Source organism: Clarias gariepinus, chromosome 25, assembly GCF_024256425.1.
Source record: "Clarias gariepinus isolate MV-2021 ecotype Netherlands chromosome 25, CGAR_prim_01v2, whole genome shotgun sequence".
NCBI lineage: Eukaryota > Metazoa > Chordata > Actinopteri > Siluriformes > Clariidae > Clarias > Clarias gariepinus.
Window position 1 is genome coordinate 9,306,588 of NC_071124.1, and position 12,617 is coordinate 9,319,204.

Consider the following 12,617-nt stretch of genomic DNA (forward strand, 5'->3'; position numbering starts at 1 on the left):
GTCTGTGGACTATTATGTTATACAGAATAGGTTTCAAATATTAGGATTATTACAATTATATCAATTATCTATCCTCCGTAATTTACACAATGTACTGTAGAACATGTAAATAATGTAAATTCACTATTTACGTTTTTGTTATACCAATTACTTAATTACTTGTAGTACTAAATAATCTATTTTTTTTCTAGAAACACTACTAATTAATTTGTAGTGTAAAAAAAATCAAGTTTGGACACACTTTCTAATTCCATGGTCTGTTTCTACAATTAATCTAAAATTAATTTGGATAATTATTTCTTCTGAACAGTTGACATTGATATGTGTCTGCTACTTATGCATTGTAAAGCCTTCATAACGGCTCTAATCTGAGGTGCTGTTTGTTAATTGGTGATTTCTGAGGCTGGTAGCTCTAAATAAACGTCTCCTCTGCAACAAAGGGAAGTTTTGGTCTTGCTTTCCTGGGACGGTCTTCATGAGAGCCAGTTTCATCATGGTGCTTGATGAGTTTTACAAATGCACAAGAACTATTCTAGAACAGCTCACTTTCCTGTTTTAAAATAACTCTCGACTTGTGTTGGTACTTAATGACCTAATTCCATATGTGTTATTTGATGGTTTTAAAATCTCTAGTATTGTCATAGAATGTACTGTACTTTTTGCACTTATTAAGTTCCTTTTTTGCACTTAAAGCACTTTTTGTACGTCGCTCTGGATAAGAGCGTCTGACAAATGCCTAAATGTAAATGTTAATGTACTGTACAAATGAATAGCACAATAAAAAACATGGCATCATTACCAGAAACCCAAGAAACCAGAATAGTTCCATATTCGAATGTTCCCCTATAAGTTACTTATCCAATAATTATCCAATAGAATATTAAAGAAGTATCCAATAAAATTTAAAAGAAGCCTCTAAGAACCCCTCAAAATGCTAAGTGTTAAAACTACCTTTGTAACCAGCCAATGTTAAGGGTGACTATAAGGGTGAATATATTAAATTCTGATACCAATAACCATCATTAACCAATGGCTGGCTGCCATTACCTATGGTTTCACGCCAAACATCACTGCTGTAAAAAGAAGATATGTTATGCTGAGGGTAGATTTATGTCAAATTAAACTAATACATTAAGTAATAACATAATAGTTTATAATTCATATGTGGGTTACATTTTTCAAAATGAACTAAATTTAAATCGCTTACAATAATCACTATGGCAGTTGGGTTTAACTACAAGTAGCATATTTCTTCTTAAATATTAAATTCTTTAATGGACAAAAAATATATTTAACATCCTTTTCAGTAATTGTTTACTAAACAAGGATGTTAAATACAAAAATAATCAGTAGATTTACTTTCTTAAAGTAATCTTACCATTGCACTGTTGGGTCTGTTGGCTTTGGGAGTGTGCAATCAGTCTTTAAGGGTACCTTATTACAACCAGAGATCTGATGCAACTACACACTGATGCAATCTGATGCAATGATCACTTTGTTGCTTTTCTATTTTCTTTCTTTCTTTCTTTCTTTCTTTTTCACGCTCTGTTTCTCTCTCTCTTTCTCTGCCTCTGTCTGTCTCACTTTCTTTCCTCTGTCTGATTTGCTTTTTTCCATTTCTGTGACCTTTGTAGATGTCTTGATAGAGGGGCGATAAGCTTCGTTGATGTAACATTGTCAAGTCTGTCTGATGGAGCTTTTGGACAGTAAATCTTGACTTCCAGCTGTACTGTTGTCACTTGGTCAGGGAAGTAATGTAATCAAAGAAAAAAGTACTTGAAGTGAACTCAAAATTATTTTCTTGTCTCAATCTATCTGCTCATTTTCTTTTCTATTTTCACTAAAGATGGAGCAAAATTAATGCCAGGATTCTTCGAACATTAAACTGTTTTAGTGTGTCCTTTAGTTGCTTCCAAGAACCTGAAAAATCATCAGGTTTCACATTCACAGAGCCAGACTTAACAGATGGATCACTCACATGGTGCCTTCAGGGCACGAGACCCCAGTGATGTCTTCCAGCTCACGTTTCATATAGCAAGCCTTGTTCGTTCTTTCTTTCTTTCTTTCTTTCTTTCTTTCTTTCTTTCTTCCTTCATCTCAAAGATACCCCTAGGTTTACTATTTACATAATTTACCTATAATTTTTAATCATATTGTCTAGTCCTAGCCATAATCTCTGCAGTGCACTATTAATAATTCAGAGTAAATATACATTCAATTCACATCTGTCTACTTTTAATTCAGTTACATCTTTTTTTACAGTCATAATTCCCTTAGAAGATATCTATTATTTAATTATGTTTAGGCCTATATCTTAAAATAACCCCATCCTTCTATTCTTCCATTGCCCTTAAGCAATCCACACTATTGCATTATAACCACCATGTTTGACTGTTTGTATAATGTATTTATTTTGAAAAGCTCTGTTAGACTTACACTGGATGTAATGGGACCCATGTATTTTAAAGAATTCTGTGGCTTGTGGTTGTGACATTTTTTAGGTGGCTCATTCAGCCATGAGATGATCAGTGTTGGTGAGATCAGGCACTGGTGTTGGGTGGGAAGACCTGGGGAACAGTCAGCATTCCAGTTCATTCCAAAAGTGTTCAGGGAGTTGAGGTCAGAGCTCTGTGTGGGCCATTTAAGTTTGATTGTGTGTATTTTTTGAAAAGAGTTTGGAAAAGCACCACTTACTGTATGATTGTGACCATTTCAGGTATCCACAGACTCTTTGACATACAGAACAGTGTATGTAGACTATTATCAGTTATTTTATTTTTCTTGTGTATTTGCCAGTGGTGAATTTGATTGATTTTTTCGGATTCTGTCTTTGTTTAAAAGTGTTATTTTTGTTCTTCTGATTCCTTACATTCCATAAGGTACCAGGTTATTTTCTTACCATGTGCTAAAAGCAAATAAAGGAAAGTTACAGAAGTGTACATTTGCACAAATAGAGACTGGAGACTGCCAGCAGTAGTGTGTTTGAAGGATATTAAAGAAAGGGATAGCAGTAGTGTGTTTGAAGGATATTAAAGGAAGGGATAGAGGAAAGTTGATTAAATAAAGCATCAGAGTCTATCTGTATGGAGTTTGGCTAGGGTTGCCAGTTGTCCCAGTTTTCCCAGAGCTGTCCCTTTTTCAAAACCTTGGGAGAGCTTCACATGGAATCGAGGGAGACTGGGGTCAGTGCATCAAGAGCCAACATACACACAGACATAAAAATGGGTAACAACTGGTACATTTCTTGCATCAAGCCACTTCTGAACCAGAGACATTGTCAGAAGTGTTCTAGTGCCAAGTTTCTTGAAGTTAGGTGTGAAGTTTCCACAATTCCACTGCTGGTGTTGATCCACTGTGTTTTCTCTTCTGAAGTCAATGTATTCAATTACAAGGAAATTTTAGAGCACTTTATGCTTCTATCTGCTGACAAGCTTTATGAAGATGCCAATATCATTTTCCAAGCAGGAACAACTGCCCAGTGTGTAAAAACTACCAGTAGTTATTTTGTTTACCATCATATTACTGTGCTTGATTGGTTAGCCATCTTAACTGACCTGAATTCTATAGAGAATCTATAGGCCTTAGTCAAAAATACAAAAAAGACCCAACTCAAATTTCAGATTTCCAAACACTTCCACAAAACATCACCAACACAACCATCTTCACCAAACTACACCAACACAGCCATCTCAACCAAACAGAAAAACTACCATCTCCACCAAACACCACTAACACAGACTATCTTCACCATACACCACCAACACTACCATCTTCACCATACACCACCAACACAACCATCTCCACCAAACACCACTAACACAGCCATCTCCACCAAACACCACCAACACTACCATCTTCACCATACACCACCAACACTACTGTCTCCACAGAACAACACCAACACTACCATCTTCACCATACACCACCAATACTACCATCTCCACCATACACCACCAACACTACCATATCCACCAAACACCACTAACCCCATGATCCCCACCAAACACCACCAATACTACCATCTCCACCATACACCACCAACACTACCATCTCCACTATACCCCACGAACACTACCATCTCCACCAAACATGACCAACCCCATGATCTCCACCAAACACCACCAACACTACCATCTTCACCATACACCACCAACACTACTGTCTCCACAGAACAACACCAACACTACCATCTTCACCATACAACACCAATACTACCATCTCCACCATACACCACCAACACTACCATATCCACCAAACACCACTAACCCCATGATCCCCACCAAACACCACCAATACTACCATCTCCATCATACACCACCAACACTACCATCTCCACTATACCCCACGAACACTACCATCTCCACCAAACATGACCAACCCCATGATCTCCACCAAACACCACCAACACTACCATCTTCACCAAACACCACCAACCCAATGATCTTCAACAACCACCACCAACACTACCATTTCCACCATACACCACCAACACTACCATCTTCACCAAACACCACCAACTCCATAATCTCCACCAAACACCACCATTACTACCATCTCCACCATACACCACCAACACTGCCATCTTCACAATATACCACCAACACTACCATCTCCACCAAACACCACCAACCCCATGATCTCCACCAACACTACCAACACTACCACATTCATCAAACACCATCAACACTACCATCTCCACCAAACACCACTAACCCCATGATCCCCACCAAACACCACCAATACTAACATCTCCACCATACACCACTAACACTACCATCTCCGCCATACACCACAAACACTACCATCTCCACCAAACATGACCAACCCCATGATCTCCACCAAACACCATCAACCCCATGATCTTCAACAACCACCAACACTACCATTTCCACCATGCACTATCAACACTACCATCTCCACCATACACCACTAACACTACCATCTCCACCAAACACCACCAACACTACCATCTCCACCAAACACTAACACTACCATCTCCACCATACACCACCAACACTACCATCTCCACCAAACATCACCAACACTACCATCTTTACCACCAACACTACCATCTCCACCAAACACCACCTACCCCATGATCTTCACCAAACACAACCAACACTACCATCCTCACCAAACACCACCAATCCCATGATCTCCACCAAACACCACCAACACTACCATCTCCACCAAACACCACCAACCCCATGATCTTCACCAAACACCACCAATCCTTTGATCTCCACCAAACTCCACCAACACTACCATCTGCACCAAACACTACGAACCACACCAGCCTAGATCATTTGCTATGTGTTATTTTAAAAATAAATTTTACCAAAACCCTTTTGACAGTCCCCCTCTTTTCTGTGTCTAGTGCAATTTAAAGCTTCCTGTGTCAGCAACCTAAATTTAATACAAGCTTCAGCATACTGTCAAAAGTGTTGTCTTCAAGATAGCGAATATTTGAATATATTTCACAATTCCTTAGGAACAAGGTGCATTTCCACAACATTACTGATCATAAAAAGATGTTCTTTATTAAATAAAAAAAATCAGTATCAATTTCCTGTGGTGTGAGGACAATAAAACTTTGTGACACGCTGATAAAATGCATGTGCAGATATTTATTTAATAAATACATTTTTGTCACCTATTTTTTTAATCAACATGGGACATTTTGCAAAAAAACTAAAAGTATGCATAAGGACTGGGCTTTCTGGATTAGTGCCAAGAAGAAATCATGTTTAAAGTCTGTCAGAATGCACAGTAGTCAGATGAGGGCATAATTGCAATGTTTGTCCTTAACACAGAGTGCTACATTTAGTGTAGTACTTATCACTCTTTGATTACCATCTCCACACTGAAACATGGTAGTGGTAGCATCATGCTGTTGGGTGCTTTGCATCAGCAGGGACTGGAGAACAAGTCAAGATTTAAGGCAAGATAGATGGACCTAAATACACAGAAATTCCAGTCTGCAAAAGAGATGTGACTGTAGTGGCTAGTCACGTTTCACCAGGACAATTACTCTGAAAATATTGCCAAGATGCACCAAAGAGCTTCAAAATTAAAGGTGCAGCTAAAGGTACTAAATGGCTCAGTCAAAGTCCAGACCTGCACAATTAATCGCATAATTCATATTTTATCATAAAGGTAAAATACACATAGGCAAGAATGTATGTAGAGTTTGTCAATAATTTAATTATTTTGTTTATATTTAAAGATACACTTTTATATAAATTTTTTTTTTTTTTTGGGGGGGGGATTTTCCAGATTTTCTCCCTAATTTATTCATGTCCACTTTCCACCCTTCGTTAGGCTACTTCCCCATCATCCAATCACATCTTTTCGAACTGTTTGCTAACACACCATTGGGGGCAATGTAACACACTCGGAGAACAGCGCTATCCGGTCCCTTGCTTGCATGAGCTTACAAACGCCCGTGATTGGCCTAGACCTGAGATTGATGTGAGAGTGCAGTATGCCTCCCTACTGGGAATCACAGCAATTGCAAAATGTATCAAAATAATGACATTGCTTTTTTGTGTCAATTTAATCTTACAGATTAAATCTTACTTGAAAAAGTTTAGGAAGAAGAGAAGGTAAAAATACCAGGTTTTTAGATGTGCAAAGCTGGTAGACAAATCCCAAGAGACGTGAGCTGTAATTGAAGCCAAAAGGTTACTCTGCAAAGTACAGCTCCAGGGGGTAAATACTTATGCAATGAACAAACGCCTGATTTTTTAAAAAAGCTTTAATTAACCTTTGTGTCACAATAAAACATATTTTTGCATCTTCAAATGTTAAACGTATTGTGGTAAGTCCATTTCTATTCTTGGTTAGAGCACTACAAAATGGAAAGCTTCAGTGGGAAGATACAGGGTGTGCTTGTAAATGAGAAGATTCTCCTAAATAGTATTTTAGCCAAATATCCTAAGTACTTTAACATTTTAAGACTTAACTATTTTACAATATCAAATAACGTTAATCTCTGTGTGTTTCCTCTTTCAGGAAGCTACAACTGCTGGATATACCCTTGCTCCCAGAGTCCAGGCCTGGTGCACATCCTCGTCGAGGAGATGCTGCTTCACTGCAAGGTCATCAGTGCTGAATATGATCAGGGACTTCAGAGCCAAATCTGCTAGTGATACTGTATGAAAAAGAATTATTCAGAGATTGTAAAACGCGTGAGACGAAACTCAAGACACCGAAACGAGCAGTAAATAAAAACCTTGGCACAGAGAACTAGCACCACTGAGGGAAAAGAGAACAGCTGTTAAAAACCTGAAGAAGATCAGAAGAGCTCCCTTGTGCTGGAGCTTGCTGAAACAAAACAGTTGCTGGATGCTGAAAAGGAGAAACATTAGAGACTTCTGAGAGGTACGAGAACCTAAGAGTCAGAACCTGGGGCAGGGTATGAATAATTCAATGTTACTTTTTTTACAGTTGAAGTTAGAAGTTTAAACACACCGTAGCCAAATAGATTTAAACTCAATTTTTCACAATTCTTGGCATTTAATCCTAGTGAACATTTCCTGCCTTAGGTCAGATAGGATAAATAATATATTTTAAGAATGTGAAATATCAGAATAATAATACTTAAATTGGATGCTAACTAACTTCCTTCTGCTAAATCCGGATAAGACAGAAGTTCTAGTCATAGGACCGCATACAGCTAGGAGTAAAATTTTAGATCATACCGTAACTTTAGATGGCCTTTCTGTTCCATCAAATGCAACAGTGAAAGACCTTGGTGTGATTATTGATTCCAGCCTTTCATTTGAAGCACATGTAGATAATATTACCAGGATAGCATTCTTTCACCTCAGAAATATTGCCAGAATAAGAAATTTATTGTCGCTAAACGACGCAGAAAAACTAGTTCATGCTTTTATCACCTCTAGGTTGGACTATTGTAATGCCTTACTGTCTGGTTGTTCAGCTAGATGCATAAATAAGCTTCAGCTAGTCCAAAATGCAGCAGCGAGAGTCCTCACCAGAACCAGAAGATATGAGCACATCACCCCTATCTTATCTTCACTCCATTGGCTCCCTGTGAAATTTCGCATTGATTTTAAAATACTACTCTTGACATATAAAGCATTAAATGGTCTCGCGCCGCAGTACCTGAGCGAACTGCTAGTGTCTTACGATCCGCCACGCCTACTTCGATCAAAGGATGCAGGCTGCTTGTCAGTACCGCGTATTATGAAAAATACAGCTGGGGGCAGAGCTTTTTCTTACAAAGCCCCAAAGTTATGGAATAGTCTTCCAAATAGTGTTCGGGACTCAGACACAGTCTCAGTGTTTAAGTCCAGGCTAAAAACCTATTTATTTAGCCGAGCATTTTTATAAATAGATTTGCCATAGGTAAAGGAGCAGATCTGGGGGACTCATGGACGTAGAGTATTATGGTAAACTGGTATGTTTGGATGCTGTCTTCCTCACTCACCATACCTAACTGCCATCTCTCCTCTTCTTCTCTTTCCCCCCCTCTTTCTTTTTCCTCTCTCCTCCTGTCCCCCCCTTTCACTCTTTCTCTCTCTCTCTGTCGAGCTACACATGTCGTTCCTGAGCTGCCAGTGATCCAGACTCCCTCTGCCCTCCGGACCTGTCTGACCCATCCTGGTGCCCCGCTTCTGGCTGAAGATCTCGTCACATGGATGCCCCGTGTGTCTCTCTGGGATGCGTCTGGTGTCTGGGAATGATTCTCTCTACCTAGAAAATGGTTCTGGCCTTGACTGGTGTTGGCAACTGTTTCTCTGGGGACTTGACAGTTCGATAGTTCATGACTGGAACTTCTTACAAGTCTACCTGGGTCTTCAATAACTACCTGGACTCCATATTAACATCAATTAACATCAGCTATTATAGCTGAACTGCCTCCCACCCTACACACTGTATAAATGCAGATCATTTACTGCTTTTGTTTCACCCAAATGAGGATGGGTTCCCTGTTGAGTCTGGTTCCTCTCAAGGTTTCTTCCTCTTACCATCTCAGGGAGTTTTTCCTTGCCACTGTCGCCCTCGGCTTGCTCACCAGGGACAAACTGACCATTTTGATTCATACAAATTCACATTTCATACAAACCTAAATAATTCTTTTGACTATGTAAAGCTGCTTTGCGGCAATGAAAATTGCTAAAAGCGCTATACAAATAAAATTGAATTGAATTGAATTGAATTAATACGAAGAAAGATTTATTTCAGCTTTTATATCTTTTAGTATATTCCTAGTGGCTCAAAAGTGTATATACACTTACAGTTAGTTAATATTTGGTAGCATTTCCTTAAAATTGTTTAACCTGGGTAAAAAACTTTTAGGTAGTCTTCCAAAGTTTCTTACAATAAGTTGCTGGACTTTTTGCATATTCCTCCTGACAGAACTGGTGAGTCAGGTTTGCTCGCATACATTTGTTCACTTCTGGCCACATTTTCCCTATTGGATTAAGGTCAGAGCCACTCCAATACATCAAAACTGACTTTATCGTCCTTAAGCCTTTTTGTGACAATCTTGGATGTATGATTGGGGTCATTGTACATTTGCAAACCAAGCTTTAACTTCCTGGTTTACATAATGATTTGAAATTTTGCTTCAGTATATCCACATAATCTTCCTTTCCTGACAAATGATGCCATCTATTTTGTGAAGTCAACCAGTCCTTCCTGGAGCTAAGTAACACCACAACATAATGCTGCCACCGCGTGCTTCACAGTTGGGATGGTGTTTTCCTGGCTTTCATGCCTCCCCTTCTTCCTCCAGACATATGATGGTCATGATGGCCAAACAAATTTTGTTTTATCAGACCAGAAAGCATTTCTCCAAAAAGTAAATTCTTTGTCACCATTGTGCATCTGCAAATCGTAGTTTGGATTTTTTTTATGGAGGTGTCCTAGCTGATTTGCCAAAACTATAGTTTGTTAACATAAAGTTTGTAGAGTGGTTAATTGTTTAACATACAGCTTATGTGTATGTAAACTTCCACATTCACTCTGCAAGTAATGCTGATCTCAAAGTGGGATAAAAAGACTCATTCATCATCCACTAGGCAAAAGGTGTTTGATCGTATTACTAATAATGTATTTATTAATTAGTAACATACCAACTTTTATTCACCAGTTCCTCAATCGATCCAGAGAAAATATTGATCATGTGTCTTAATAGTAGAAATATCATGGAAACAATGGCAAGGGAACTTATTGTAGGTGTAATAGCCCGAACTCCAGTCTGCAGAAACAGCTCATTACAATATAATGTATTGACTCACATCAGTAGCATATATTTTAGCGAAAAATAGGTGAGTTAATTTTTTTTTTATTAAATTACCAAACAGTATTTTTTATAAGAATCTATATCTACAGTACTGTGGAAGTGTTTTAGGTGCCATGTTTTGTTTTTCTTTTTGATTTCTACACATTTGTATACCAGCAAAAAAAATACAATAATAATAAATACAGTAATAATAATCTCACAGGAAAATATCAGTAGGCCAGAATATAAAAACAGCATTTTATGTATAAAAAAATAACTACTTTTTAGATAAAAAACTACAAAAAGAATAAAGAAAGTTTCTGGTTTATGCGTGCATGAAAAAAGTATGTATGACCTTATGTAAGTCCTCAGAATGGCTGTGGCAGGTTCTGCAGGATGTCGTCAGGTCGCTGGCAGCGGCAAGCAAGAGCAAACCATACCTTAACTCTCAACTGCTCAGATGTGCCTAAATGCCAAATGCCTAAATTTTATCAGACATACCTGTTTGTCATTAACACCAGATATAAATAGAACTCAGAACAATCGGACTGTTGCGAACATATGCTGTATGAGTTCTCTCCTGATGTTACCCAGCCGTTTGTACCTTGTGTGACTCTCGTGTATGACTGTGCTTCGATTTCTCTGACTACAATTTGGAATTACTCATGTTCATGTTGTTTGTAGATTGATCGACCCCTGTCTGTTTAGTCTCTTTAGTGTTTTGATTTCCACTGATTTGTTCCACTTTTTTTTTCCTGCGATTGTGTCCACCCTTCCATTCCCAACAGATGTTCAGTAAAACTAAGCAAATAATTCCTTATAAAACTACACAAGTAGTACCTACCACTATATTCTAGGCAAAGAAGCAAGAAGGAAATTTTTTTGAAGACATACTTGCTCCACAGCAGTTATTTACACGTACATAAGACTTTTGCCACGGTACTGTGAGTGTGCATGTGTGTGTGTGTGTGTGTGAATACATACAATACAAAATTTCTGCATTTTAGAACAATACTGAAGATTTCCAAATTATGAAATAACACTTATGGAATTAGGTAATTAAGTAATAACAACATCAACAGTTAGGTGTTATGTTAGACTCGAAGGTCAGCTGTTCTGGAATAGCTCTTGCAAGAACAGGACTGTCTAGTGCCTTTGTAAAACCCATCAAGCACCATGATGAAACTGGCTGGTAATATATAATAAATAGCTGTAGCTGAATTGACTCCTGTAAACCATAGCATAAACCATAATAACAGATACTAAGTTAAGTTTTGTATTCATGGACCTTGTCATGTTGCTAACCTTTTGGAGCTTAAGCAAGTGACTGGGAAAAATGCAAGTGGCATTGGCCGGGCATTCCAGAGATCGTCTGTCAAATTTCTTATTGTATTATTATTATTATTATTATTATTATTCACCCATGCTGTAGTCACAATGTTCTTAATTTGTGTCCATTGTCAGACAGTCAAGGCAAAACCCTGGGCGATTGGATGTGAAAAGAAATGACGTGTTCAGACTGTCTAATCTCTAGCACAGATGAAGGAGCAATAACATCAAGCTCTCATGAGAAGCAGGCACAGATGCTCACGTAATGTAACACATCAATACCATCCTATTACATTAGCATGTAAACTGTGCAGGTATATTTTGGAATTGCAGAACATTCATTATTATTCATTGTAAAACATTTTTCATTCCATGTCTAGGGTTAGATTTGTTCTCCTTCTTGAAATCCAAAAGAACATTTTAAATAAATATATTTTTCACCAGACGACTTACTTGAGCAAATTTCCTTAATGACTACCTTTACGTTTACTCAAGTGATTTATTACTGGAGTAGCTATGCTTTTATTCCAATTCCAGGTTGGATTTATTTGTATTTATTTTTCTGAAACCCAAAAGCCTTTTGCTTTAAGCCATTGTACTTTGTACTGGGAGTTCCTTTAAAATATATTGCTTTTAAAGATTATTTAATTGAAACACTTTTAAAAACTGTTTGTGTGCTTGGCAGCAGAACAAAATGTTGAGAGACAGAGAAAAAAAGATCAAAAGCTTAATATAACTGCATTGGAAATCATCAAAACCCTCCAGGGTACAGGTACCATCTGCACCAAAAGTACAATTAATTTCCTGATTCATATCCAACCAAGTGTGCCTGACCTCCAGCTCAAAACCAGAACAACATCCCTATGGAAACAAAGAAATGCGAAATTCTGTGGCAGATCTTAAAAGAACTAAATGTTATTAGGAGCAGATAATAATAAAGTTTGTTCTATTACAATCTTCTATTGAACTATTGTTCAAAAACTTTTAGGAAAATATGGAGATGAAGAAACTTAATCGACAGTTACAAGATCAC